General features: G+C 37.9%; 1 long non-coding RNA gene across 1 annotated transcript; it reads right to left on the minus strand.

The window, feature by feature from the left end:
• Positions 1 to 1,947: 1,947 nt before the first annotated feature.
• Positions 1,948 to 13,477, minus strand: LOC143226871 (uncharacterized). Its single transcript, XR_013014792.1, has 3 exons — positions 13,348 to 13,477; positions 11,426 to 11,544; positions 1,948 to 2,147 (listed from the first exon to the last, which is right to left on the minus strand). It is a non-coding gene; the product is annotated as an uncharacterized LOC143226871 (long non-coding RNA).
• Positions 13,478 to 14,203: the final 726 nt, after the last annotated feature.

Here is a 14,203-nt window from a genome sequence, read left to right on the forward strand (position 1 = left end):
AATAATGACTGAATCATAAGGGGAAAATATTCTCAGCTTTTAGACTAACACGTCTTTAACCATAATACACAACTATGGATAAATACTTTTTTACTTATTTTTTGATAGACTATTTACACATAGTAATCATTATGATTACACTAGAATAGGTAACAACTGCTTGTAGAAAAAACACAAGTGTAGAGGTCATCAACTCTTTACTATTTCGTTAGCTTTTCGCTCTTCTTTTGGATAATTACTTTGAACTGAAACAAGTTTGGAAAATATTAGTGAGACTAGTTTTAACCTTTGAAAACTCTGCACTGTGTTATGTTGCTGTTATTTTTCTCAAAATGGCGAAGGAAAATTATTGTTGGAACAAATATTGATATTAACTTTTAAATATACATAAAAAATATTTTTGCTTACTTACCTTGAAAGATATTTTGTCCTGAATTAGGCCCATAAGTACCCTTAGAACAACGTGAACACATCCAGATGAAGAACCAGTTGTGGTTAGAAATGTGTCATCATCTATAAATGTTTGTCCATATATCTAAAAATAAGATAATGTAATTTAAGTGTATGATCCCTCTCACCAACCTTACTGTAATTCGTACAAATTTCAGATTTCCCCCACACACTAGCTAATATTTACCACTATCTCTGAAGAACGAAACGTTACTATTTTGTTAATTTTAATATCTTTACACATACTTATAAATACAACAATATTTGACTTAATGATTCATATTTTTAATAACAAAAGTTCGTTATAGTTAATAAAATACTCATACAAATTCAACACAGTTTAACAATGTTCAATTAATTATTATAAGAGTCTTGTTGACATTTACATGTCTGGAAGTAAATTATCTGGTGTTTCTTTGTCAGGTATAAACAAAAAACTCTACTGGATATTACCCTCGGTGGACTCAGCAGATAGCCTAATGTGGCTTTGCTATAAGAAAACACACCGAAACAAACACACACACATTTTACTGGTTATTTAGATATCGAACCCATAAATCGAATGTTTGGCAGAGTGATTCAAGGGTAAAATGATAAACCCATCAACTCAAACATTTCACTGTTCCAAGTGTATTTGAACAGTTGATTCTCTTGGCTAGAAATTTGAAACATAGATTTGATTCTGGAATGTTAAAAAATTCTTTTCACTTATAATTCCTCCCAGTTCCAGACTGTGTGCACTGGCTTCAATAGACATAATATTCATTTCGTCTTTAAAGGGCGTCCACCAATAGTTCCGTGAGGATTTCAAGGATATATTATTGAAGGTGATGAGGTGGGAGATCCATTAATTATTTGAAAAGACAAATAACATTTAGGAAATATGGTAAATAGTATTTACGTAATACTAACAATTATACATATCGATTAGTCCCCACTTTCAGGGCAAGCTCCAATTTGGCTGTTTATATGTTCGCAAAGGTGTTTACTTTTCACAACAAAATGTAAAATTTTATTTCTGTATTATTTTGTACTGTGTTAAGCTTCAAGATAACTTACAGTTGTGTTTTATGTTTCCGAACTTCACTTTTAAAACTTGTGAGACAGAATTGTTTCGTATTTTAAAGCTTGTAAGATAGTACTGTTTCACATTTTAAATAACAGCACACAAATCTAGCAAATTAATACTGATCTACTTCATTTTTCGAATAAAGATGACGGACGGATTGTCCCACATTCTGGAAATAATGGTTCGTAAATATATGGAAAATTGTTATGTGTTTGGCACTGGCAATGAAGGATTCGTAAGCATACTATATTTTAAAAATCAAATGGTAAATTCTTTCAAATTCTTATAATTTTAAATTAATTTAGAAACTGAATCAGAATATTTTCACTGAAAATAATAAGACAAAGAAAACATATTACATACTTTATAAAAAATTACAGATAAACGTTGCTGAATGAAGTGACCCAATGCACGTTATTAATAAAATATAAAATTCTCTCATTTTCAAAGCTTTTGGTACCACACCAAATTCTCTTAGTATTGGTATTTGTGATTTTTATACTTTCTGACTGGTTGAATTTCCTTCTGACATAACAGGAGAATCTTCCTGAAAGGTTAATGTACGGGTCTTGTGTTCACAATCCAACTCTGTTTGTGCTAATGCAGAACATTTGTCAACTTCTGTCTCCTTTAAAGATAAAATAAATTTTCTAACTTAAAAAATAATCAATATTTAGTTTCAATAACTCAGAATACTTCTTGTATTTTGATGCATACTCGAGAAATAATGAATTATAACAAATTTCAGGTTTTTTAGTAATTCTTCATTCACCACATTTGCACAATATACTTTCTGTAACAACATTTTTCAATTTTCCATATAAAATATTTACTTTTGGTTTTAGTAACTTCTACATTGTGTATGATATACTCTGAAGTGCGAGTTGATGTTGTTAACTATAACAGAGATTTATTGTGATTTTAATTAACTATAAAATATTTGTAAAGTTATGTTAATCATAACAAATCATATGTTAATGATTTGGTTTAAAGTAAAATATCCATAAAACATTTCATCATTTATACAGTACTGACATTTAACAGGTTAAAACATAGCATAGAAAGTGAAGAATATATATATACATGTAAACGACATTATATCTATCATATCAAGTACTGACTACGCCTTTCTACAAATACCAGGACTCCTCATAGCAGCTGGAACAAAAGTGTTGCGACAAAACCAAAAACAATTGTTATGGTGTGAAATAGATTAAGATACTTTCTTCTGAATGAATGAATTTTGTTTTCTAAAGAGGTATTTCACCAGTTGTTGAAGACATCTACCTTCAGGGGTAAGAGAGGAAGAACATGTTTTCTAATCTAATCTAAATACTATCAAACTTTAGAAAGCTATAGCACTCAGTTGATCTGTCATCTAGTGATTTAAGTTGTTTTAAATTTCAATTTTGTTTGCAATTGGTTGATTTTGTTCAATATCTTTGCCTTTTTTGTAGCCACTTATGTTGATGTTGTTTCCAAATATTATTGAATACCTACGAAAAATAGAGACGAAGAAGAAACCTTATCTATAATAGATTCCACTAGTGGTACTTACTGTAGTTAAAAACATTTAGAAAAGTACAATTGTATTGGTAAAACCCTATGAGGGTATTGGTCTTATTTAGATTTTGACACAAAAGTTAACTCTATAATTGAAGTGATAATATATTTATAGGTATCAAATTCTTTGCAGTTGTTTCTGTGCCGACCTCTTTAGAGAATATTTCGTGCAGCAAGTAGTAAAATAGAAAGGCTTACTATCTATAATATTTCAAAACAGATATTTCTAGACTTCAGGGAGTAGACAGAATTCATGGTTCATATAAATGTGTTAGATGTTGAGTCTCACGAGAAAAAACGTAAGTGAGGTTAAAAGTCCTAAGTTATTAATACAGAGTTTGATATAACTTATACAAACAAACAAAAATCGTGACAGGGGTTAGTCTTAAGAAATGAGAGAACTCCTTCCAACGGGAGTAGTCAGGAATTGCTGTTTGTCTTCAACCCCGCTTCTTGGATTTATTTGGTCGACGTGGGTGAAGTACGATGATTGATGTGAGAAAGTCTTTGAATCCAGTTTCTGTTGGAGCTGGGGAGATACCCGGAGAGGAAGCGAAAGAAACCAAGGATCTGGAGAAGCAGCGAGTTCCTGAAATTTACTTATGATATCTTGCTTTGCTGATTGAATGAACATGAGATTATGTTTAAGATACTGTAATTTGGAATGGAGTTTCAGGTAATTAAAATCGTGGATGGTTTATGGGCCTTTTTTCAGGGAGGCGGGACAGAAGTCCTATGTGCGTAATTTAGCTGTGGGTGGGAACCGAAGTGCCCAGATAAAACTCACTTTCACAATCAGAGTGCCACATGAAATACCCTGACCGTGTCCGAATGTTGCTGGTATGAAAAGCAAGGTTAGTGAAACATAACATTAATTGTAAATATCGATAGGAATATCCTAGTATAAAAAACAAGTTTATAATTTAATATAAACAGGTAAGTCCAAATGTAAATTTGAATGGTTTCTTCATCGAGGAAACGGGTGTCGTGGTCGGCTATCAAATCGTATTTGGGTATTCGCCAGGGCGAAATGGGGCAACTAAGTAGCTGGGTAAGTGATGGCTGGGACTCTGTTTGCTCGTGAGATGATCATGGGTATCGGTGATGGACGTTATCTTGTTCTGCTGCTGTCTCGAGATCCGTGTTCTCATTTTCTATATGGGTTTAAGTCTGCTCGCAGGTAGTTGGTAGGTTTTCAGTTGAGGTCGACGTGCGAGTATTCGAGATTCGTGTGGTTTAGGTTCCGGTTGAGGTTAAATATGGCATAGGGTTTGATGGAGTCTGGGTAAATTTATGGCACTTCTTGATGGTTGGTTGGGCTGTTGTCAGCGACAGTCTGGGTAAAGTTGTCTGTCAGCTGTAAGATAGATAAGGAGGCATTTTTGGTAGTTGAGGTTGTAAGCAGTGAGGGGGTTGTCGGATTAGATACACGTTGTTCGCTTGTAGTTGTGGTCTTCGGCGGGAAGGGTCGGCTCTGTAGTTAAAAAATTAAGAAAACAGCCTGTGTACTTTTGTAACATTTTTGGAAATACAGATATTTTATCTCAATTTCAAGAATACTGAGAGATTATAGGCATATAACTAAAGAATTAAAACTGAAGAAAAGAGCTTTTAAGATCTTCCGTAAATGTAATTTTACAAAAATGCATATTCTAACTGAGGAAAAAGTTATAGACGCCGCCGTCGGGGGTAGCCATACTGAGTGCCTTCAGCATTTTGGCAGCGGCCTACTGGACCAGGGAGACTTTCCCTTGTGGGACCAGCGTATGAATCAACCTCCGGTCGGCCCCTTACGAAATGTCCAATGACGTCGTCAAGGACGTGTTGTCGACGTATGGGACTGTCCTAAAATAGAACATAAAGCGCACCAGTTGCACCCTACTGTGTGTACCGGGAACCGACGTGTCTGCATGGACATGACGACGCCGGTCCCGATTTTTATTGTTGTGAACGGGTTACGGGTGATGTGCAATTACCCGGCTATGCGTCGACTGTGTTGCCGCTGTAACCAAGAGGGCCACCTGTTGGCCGAGTGCCAGACCCCGTGGTGCTGGATATATCTGGCGTATAGACATCTTGATGACGCATGTACTATCACGAGTAGTATTTGTTGTGTTGGCCACGCGCCCTCGCGTATGCCTCGGTGGCTTACACCGACGATTTCACGGCCCAAAAATCTTGGGTGAAGAAGTCGGGGGTGGCAGTTCGCCCTCCAGGTTGTTTGCGGCGGCAGCGGGTGGTGTCCCCGATGGGGCGTCCGTCACGGCACCTACTGTGTCTGGGGAGAGAGCCTCGGTCTTCTGAGGGGGGGCCATGTCTCGCCTGCCCAGGAAGTGGAGGCTGCGTCCTCTGAGGTGGATGGTGGTGCTTCGGGTGCAGTTCAGGTGAGGGGTCTCTGAGGAGTCTTCGACCCATTTTTCGGCCCCTGGCTTGGATGGGGCCCCTATAGGTGTTCTAAAAGATCCGAGTGCCCCGGGCGTCCCCTATCGCCGTGGGGCTCAGAACTCCCTGTCGGGTGGTGTGGGGGTTGGAGACTGTTTGGGCACCAGCTATTCCGCCACGCCTGTCAGTGTTGGGAGGGTCCCAGTGTGGAGGGTCCTGTTCCACCTGTTTATGTGGGGATGGGTTCCTCTGTGGAGGGTCCTGCCCCCTTTTCAGGATGGATTAGTGGGGGTGGTCGGGGACTACGTGTAGCCTCAGGCTTCCCCTGCTGGTGATGCTATGGTTGGGAGTTCTGAGGGACCCTGGCACTGGCTCTGGAGATGATGGTTGTTCCGGCACTCTTCCACGAGGCGCAGACCCCGACGATGGACGAGCTGCCGTCACTCAGCTCGTTTATGAGTATCTTGGACTTCCCCATTCTTCCTTGCCTTTCTAGCTTGAGTGAGGATAGTGGGGAGATGCGGGAGCCTTGCATCCTGGATGTTCCCGGTGGTCGGATGTCGGCGGCCGCTGCTGCGAGGAGGGGTGGGGTCGTGTAGCCTAGAGAGGCCGCATGGACCCCTGCATCCGTCAACTTTGTCAAAGCAGCAGCGTCACTGAATTCTCCCCTCTCGCTGAACATCCGGGGAATGCGTAGCGTTGCTATTCAATTCTACGCATTCTTCCTCTTGAACCGCTTTGTGGTTGACGTTATCTTTCTTCAGGAGACCCATTTTGTCTCTCGGAGGGACCATTTTTCATTGACTTCTCACTACCCTGTGTGTGCTTTCTGGTCGCTTGGCGCGAAACGTTCCCGTGCGGTGGGGATCCTCTTCCACCCGCGTTTTACCGGGACCATCCTCGCGTCGCATTGCGACGGGCTGATGGGCGGGTGGTGATCGTTGATGTTGTCACTAGGGGGCGTAATATTCGGCTTGCCAGTGTTTATGCACCTGACCGGCCTGGAAAGCAGGAAGTCTTCTTCTCGTGGTTGGACAGGTTCATGGTTACACAGGCCGATATCGTCCTTGGCGGCGACTTCAATTATGTTTTGGATCCTCACCTCGACAAGATTGGGGGTGATCCTCTTGCTAGTGATCGGTGTACGCTGTCTATGCATGCGATGATATCGGATTTCGCCTTTATCGATGTCTGGCGTGCACTGCATGGGTCTGCTTTTGTGGCTACCTGGATTTGTCAGGGCATTTCTTGTCGCCTTGACATGTTTTATGTGACACCTGGTCTACGGCAGAGACTCGGCGGGGATGCTGTTCATCGGGTTGTGGATGTCTTGTGTTATGTGTCTGACTATCGGGCGTTTCTGGCCACATTTCAAGAATATGTCCCCGTTTTTCGGGGCCCCGGTGTGTGGAGGCTCAATGTCTCCCTCCTTGCCGAGGATCGGGTTGGAGACGCTTTGCTTGCCCTTCTTCGGGGGCTCTGTTCTGTCAAGTCTGTCAATGGGTCTTGGTAGGCGGGTCTCAAGGTTGCCTGTGCCTCCTTTCTGAGGCAAGCTGGCATGCGGTTTTTGCGGGCCCGTCGCCTGGACTTATGGGGCAAGCAGGACATCTTGGTTGCCTTGCTACATGGCGGACCGACAGATCTCCTTGAGGCGGACTACCAGTGCATGGATTCCGGGACGTTTTACCATCTCTGGCGGCCGGACGTCTCGCCCCTTTGTACTTTGGTGGTGGATCGGGTGGAGATCGACTTCTGAGCTGCCCTGCCTCCACTATCGCTTCTTGTGTTTTTTTGTATATATTAATGTTGTGTATATTTACTGTTTTCTTTTTGTTCACATTAATCTTTGAATATATTTCTTTTGTTTTTTCCATTTGTTAATATTATTGTTTGTATATTGTTTTATTGTTTTTTCCACTTGTTAATATTATTGTTTGTATATTGTTTTTTTCCATTTATTCATATTTACGTCTGTATATATTAATGTTTTTACGCTTGTTTATATTTCTTGTCTTGCCTTTTTGTCCTGTTTTCTTTGTTGTTAATAAATTCTAAATGAGAGCAAAAGAGCTGTCTGAAGCCTTCAGAAAGAAAATTGTAGCAGCTTATGAGTCTGATAAGGGATTTTAAAATATCTCAAAAGATTTTGAAATCAGCCATTCCACTGTCCAGAAAATAGTCAACAAGTTGACGGCTTTCTAAACTACTGCCAACGTGCCCAGGTCTGGACGTCCAAGCAAGTTCACCCCGAGAGCAGACCGCAATATTCTAAAAGAGGTCTCCAAACAACCTAACATGTCATTACGGGACCTACAGCAGGCTCTGGCGACTGTCGATGTGAAAGTGCATGCCTCTACAATCAGAAAGAGACTGCACAAGTTTAATTTGCATGGGAGGTGTGCAAGAAAGAAACCTTTGCTCTCTAAGAGAAATATCAAAGCCAGACTAAAGTTTGCCAGAGAGAATGTAGACAAAGACGAGGACTTCTGTAATAATGTTCTTTGGAATAGATTGTCCAAAATTGAATTGAACAGAGGACATGTTTTACGTAAACCAAATACAGCATTCCAGGAAAAGAACCTCATACCAACTGTAAAGCATAGAGGTGGAAGTGTCATGGTTTGGGGCTGCTTTGCTGTAGCAGGACCTGGACAGCTCACAATAATAGAATCCACCATGAATTCTACTGTGTATCAGAGGGTGCTTGAGGATCATGTGAGACCATCTGTACGAAAATTAAAGCTCAGGCAGAACTGGACTCTGCAACACGACAATGACCCAAAACATGCCAGTAAATCCATCAAGGACTGGCTTAAAACAAAGAAATGGAGAGTCCTGAAATAGCCGAGTCAACGTCCAGATCTTAATCCCATTGAGATGGTATGGGGTGTCTAGAAACGGGCTGCACATGCCAAAAAACCCTCCATCTCACAGCTGAAAGAATTCTGCATTGAGGAGTGGGGCAAACTTTCTTCAGAGCGATGTCAGAGACTGGTAGATGGCTACAAGAAGCATCTCACTGCCGTTATTTCAGCCAAAGGGGGTAACACTAGCTATTAGGGGCAGAGTGTTCTAACTTTTTCCTCAATTAGAATATGCATTTTTGTAGAATTAAATTTACAGAAGATTTTGAAAAGTCTTTTCTTTAGTTTTAATTGTTTAGCTATATTCCTATAATCTCTCAGTATTGTTAAAATTGAGATTAAATATCTACCTATCCAAAAATGTTACACAAATACACAGTCTTTCATAGGGTGTCCTAACTTTTTTCACATGACTGTAAATAGTTGAACATCCCTGAGGAAGACAAAAAAAGGCTGGTTTGGCTTTTCGTGGTAAAACATTGAACATTAATGTTGGCATTCCACGGTTAACACAGAAAGGTGAAGTCGTCCAGGGTGGAAGGCTGGAGAAAAACATCGCAGAATTCTTGCTCTCTTTTGCTCAATTGGCTGATTTGGTTTGCAATAGTCGATGAAAGCGAAATTTTGTCGATGGGTGTAGTCAGGCGGTAATCCATCAAGGATTACCGGGAGATGTGTCAGTGTAGTGCAGTAGAATTTAAGATGGCAATAACTTGGCACCTAATAACTCGCTCGTCTTAACAGCTCGGCTACAAGACCAAAAATACTTTGTACATTACATAATTGTGCCCGGCATGGCCGAGCGCGTCAGGCGTGCAACTCGTAATCCGAGGGTCGCGGATTCGCATGCCAGTCGCGCTAAACATGCTCGCCCTTTGAGCTGTGGGTGCGTTATAATGTTACGGTCAATCCCACTATTCGTTGGTAAAAAGAGTAGCCCAAGAGTTGGCGATGGATGGTGATGACTAGCTGCCTTCCCTCTAGTCTTTCACTGGTAAATCAGGGACGGCTGAGGTTTTTCCTCCTGGTTGTGAGTTGTGCAGTAGGCTAACAATTTACTCACTTAAAAAAACCAGCCTGTTAATGAATACGTAAGCGATTGCGGCCCTATGTCCCTTCATGGAATCGAGAGGCTTAATGTAAATGTAATGTAATTACATAATTGCTTTAAAATATGCATGAATATTTCCTGTGCTCCAACATATGATACTCAGCATTATGGTAAGCTCCACACCTTTTTCCTCTTTTCACTTAGGACATGTACTTGAGTAAGTTGTATCAATATGTAAAATTTACACGCAGTGATTTCATGTTACAGATGTTAGAGTCAGTATTCATAGTGTTGTTTTGTTATAAGGAAATTAAAACAGACTTATTTCAAGCTGTGTTTGTAACTCGTTGATGATGAGAATATACAGAACAGACGATTCAGTAATATATATGTACAAGTATTATGAAATAAGCGGGAGACAGCTGATAGACGTAGACAATAATAGAAGAGAAGAATGTTAGGCCAAGGAAACGTTCGGTGTGATGGTCACTACGGTAGAAGTGCTAGGCCTAACGCTTAAGAGTAAGACTAACAGTAGTAAATGAGATAAAAATAATAAATTATTAGGTCAAAGCGTGATTAGAAAGTAACTGAATCAGCCTGAATACACTTTGACAAAAGAAACAGAGGATATTTTAAATAAAGAAGACCAAACGATTACAGGAAAAGTTGTATACGACTGAGGTAACTCACGTCAAAATTGTAAGTAAAATATAACAGAATATTAGTACGATAGAAATAGTGAAAAGTAGTTCAGCTTGTCAATTGAAGTTTTAATGTAATTGAGAATGTCTAAGTGCTCTTTTGTTAACTAGAAGAATATAGGTTAAGATATCCGTATAATCACTATAGTGTAAATAATTTGTTGTAAATATGTTAAACTATTTTCGGATATATAATTTAGAAAACTAGTGGAGCGCATGCTGTTCATTTATTGTTGAATTTATCGCTAAGAAATCACATAAACCTAATGCAGAAGAATACTATGCCCAACAACAACACACTATATATTTACACTGAAAGAATACGAGTGAAAGCCTTTAACTGCCAGTTGGCGAACATAACATTAACATCTGATACACAAGCAAAGCTGCCACATGCAACGAATGTATAACAGGAAGTTTTGTAATTTTTGTATCGCTTGGAATTTGAAACATCTGAATTAGATATAGAATGGAGGGTGATAAAAAGGTTGGGAATTGAGAGATATACAGAGATTGATTTGATATTACTCACACCTTGCTCCTTCTACCAAGAAGATTCATTGATTATTCTAGTGATGAAGTTTAAGGTGTTGTAGGTGTAAGATCTCAGTGAGAATTTACCCCTATGGAAAGTCCTGAGAACTTAAGGGTTATATAATTTTCAGACTTAGATGTTACAATAAGTAGCGCCCATCACCGGTAAAATATTTTAAGAATTATAAATTATTATTATGAATTATAAAATTCATGCTCTTATAGATTAATAAAGGTGACATTTTACTCAAACATTTGTCTCACAAAAATGCTTGATATGAAAGACAAAAATGTTCAATTAGAATCACTTGTGTGAGCTGTAGTAGTAGAGTATTTAATGTAGGGTATTACAGAATTTACAAAGTTACAAGTTTATGATTCGGTATCCAATGACCCCACCATAAGATTATAACAAGGAATAATGGTATCAGGCGGAGGATAAACTCAATAAAGGTTCTTCATCACACATGATCATTACTGACCAGCTGAAGGACTAATCTACTTTAAGAACTTATCGAAGGTTGTGGCATTTCAAGTGGCCATTAACTGGCATGTTTATCTTTTTACTTTCATGGAAAACATATGGGTATATACATTGAAATTCCATAGGAAGTAACCTGAACAAGAAGAATATCCCCTGTGAAATCCACAAATATCATGATGAAGAATAGATATCATGGAAGAATTTCTCTTTAAGACAACATTATAAAATCCTACGTTGAAAACAAAAGGCACTAGTTCCTCTTTTAAATTTGCATTATCTCGTATATTAGCGTTAAAAATGCAATATTTGGACAAATCCACTTACCTCGGGCATATCTGGAGGAGGTTCCTGGTACAGTAGTAATCCAATAAGTAAAATACCACCTTGTACCGCTCCAGTGTTTAAAAATAAGAAAGGGACACGATCCAGAATCGGAGAAATAACTAAAAACAACATATAGAAAGTTAAAAACTATTCTGGTTAATTTGGTAGTAGCAACAAATAGTACTCTCTCCAGTTACTCAAATTGGTGATCTTCTAATAATAGGTATTATAATCTACTACGTTAGCTGTTATTTCACTAATATTATTTGTTATTCATTATGCTTAATTAAACATGGATTTTTAAAGTAACCGCAAATGAGACACTATGATGTAACAATACTCAACAGAAGAACGAGGAAAACTGAGAAAGTTCTAGCAACGTTATGCAACAATATAAGAAGCAACATTATGCAACAATATAACAACCACCAGTTAGTGAAATACTCATGGTATGATCTTCACACAGTTTTGTAAATAAACCTACGAAGCGCAATGCTTTGCCAACCACATATGTTAGCTTACAGATGAGCTTTTAAGGGTACCAAATAAAGGGTACCTGATGTAGATAGCTCACGAGCTTAAAGTGAAGATAAAAACATACGGTTTGTTGATGTGCAAGATGTTGGCGTTGTGAATGTATCCATGGTTCGTCTTAATCCTGATTATTGCTGAATTTATTACTTTGTCAGTGGTTAGCTTTATTATACTCATTCCTTCTTTTATTAATGCAATCGTGTTATGCTTTAGTAATGTACCCAAGCATTATGTATGGATACATCATTATGTATTGATGCATAAATAGTTATAACTGGTTTGATTAAAGTACCCATGGCTGACGATAATCTGTTATGAGCTTTGTTAATGTTTCTATGATTCGCTTTATTAATGATGGCGTAATTGTTTATTAATATACCAAAGGATTGAGCCAAAAGTCGCTTAGTTGTATGTCTGAAAAACTTATAACGCTAAAATCCAGGGTTCGATACTTGTGCTGGGCAAAACACAGATGGCCCATTCTTTAGTTTTATGCTGAACAACTAAAGTACCAATATTCGACTTCATAGAATATAGGATTTCTCGTTATTAATGTATCCATGATTGTCTCTGTTGATGTAAAAATGGTTATTATCAAAGGTACATCTGTAATTAACTATTAATGTATACAATATTAATCAATTCATTATTGGCTTTATTAATGTATCGATGGTTGGCTTGATTATTGAATACATTATTAGATGGTTGATTTCGTTATTTTATCCAATTTATATCATTATCAGATGATTATATCATTATTGGCTTTTCTAATTTATCCATGTACGGATTTATTAATGTATAAATGGCTAACTTTAATAATGTTTTCATTTATTGCATCCATAAGTGTAGTTATTTGGTATTCATCACTGACTTCAGTACCATATACGTTATTTACTTTAACAGTGTATCTGTGGTTGTATTTATTAATGTTTGTCTTTACTTGCGTGACCATTACTAATGTATCTATAATTATACTTAATTACTGTGTAAATGTTATATGATACTATCTTTACCAATGTATTTCAGGACCGCTTGTATAGGTGTTAACACTTATTAATAAAGCAGAGAACAACATTTCGACCTTCTTAAGTTATAAGCACAGATAGCCCTCGTGAGCCTTTGTGCGAAATTAAAAAAAACAAAAAAAACTTAAGTTATGTTCAGGTTGAAACGTTGTTCTCTGCTTTATTAGAAAAAAGTGTTAATACCCATACCAGCCGTCCTGAGATACATGTTTACTTTAAATGGGTTTCTCGTCATCACGAATATCGTTACTAGTGTATAAATGGTAGTATAATCATTGGGTCTTTATTAATGTATCTATTATGGGTTTACGTTAAGACATTATTTCCGCCATGAGATCATTCTTACTTATACAACAAACTTACCCATCAGCATCAGGTTGAAGGTTATTAGGGTTCATAAAATATGTGTGTAAGTTATTCATTACAACTGGAGTGAAGGCCATCCCCGAAGACACTATTCCTGCCATGAGACCCTTATTGTTGGAGAACGACTAAAATCGATAAAAGTTTGAGTATTAATTCTTAATATCGACAAACAACATTTTTAAACTCAAGAAGGCAAAGTTCTTACTTAAAAAAAACTTTAGATTCAAGTTTCCTTTTCTTGGTATATAAACACTTTTTTAATCTTTCGTGTTATTACCATTTCCAGTTACTACAAAACAGCATAAACTAAAGGTACAATTATTTTAAAAAGAAGTTAAGAAATACTATTCACTAAATTCAACATTACAATAATATTTAATAGAACAATTCTTAAACGTATAATAATTTTCCCTCTTCAATTTTCTTAGAGCTACTTTCAACTACAGGTTTAAAAAGTTACTACAATAGTTTTACTTCTTACAAACCTTACTTTCTTATTTTTCATCCTCTATATGATTGAGTACGTAACATTAAAACGATTTTGGAGCTTCACCATGTCGTTACAGTCCATGTCACCACGTCTGGTCATGTTCTCTGTCTTATGACAGTGTCTGAGCAATAGCCCTACTGTAGATTCCAAAGTACGCTTCTCCTCTCTGCATGCCTCCTCTAACCTATCTTGAGAACAAGAACAATGGCGCCTTTCAATAGTCTGACTAGCAACTTGACCGGTTTGTCTTAGAACGGGATAGCATGAATAATTGTTTCATTCTGTAAAAACTTGTACTATGCGATTATTCATCTAATGTCATGTATTTTAACTTGTTGTAAAAAGACACACTTATGGTTGCAT

Source organism: Tachypleus tridentatus, chromosome 9 (assembly GCF_004210375.1).
Source record: "Tachypleus tridentatus isolate NWPU-2018 chromosome 9, ASM421037v1, whole genome shotgun sequence".
Classification (NCBI taxonomy): Eukaryota; Metazoa; Arthropoda; class Merostomata; order Xiphosura; family Limulidae; genus Tachypleus; species Tachypleus tridentatus.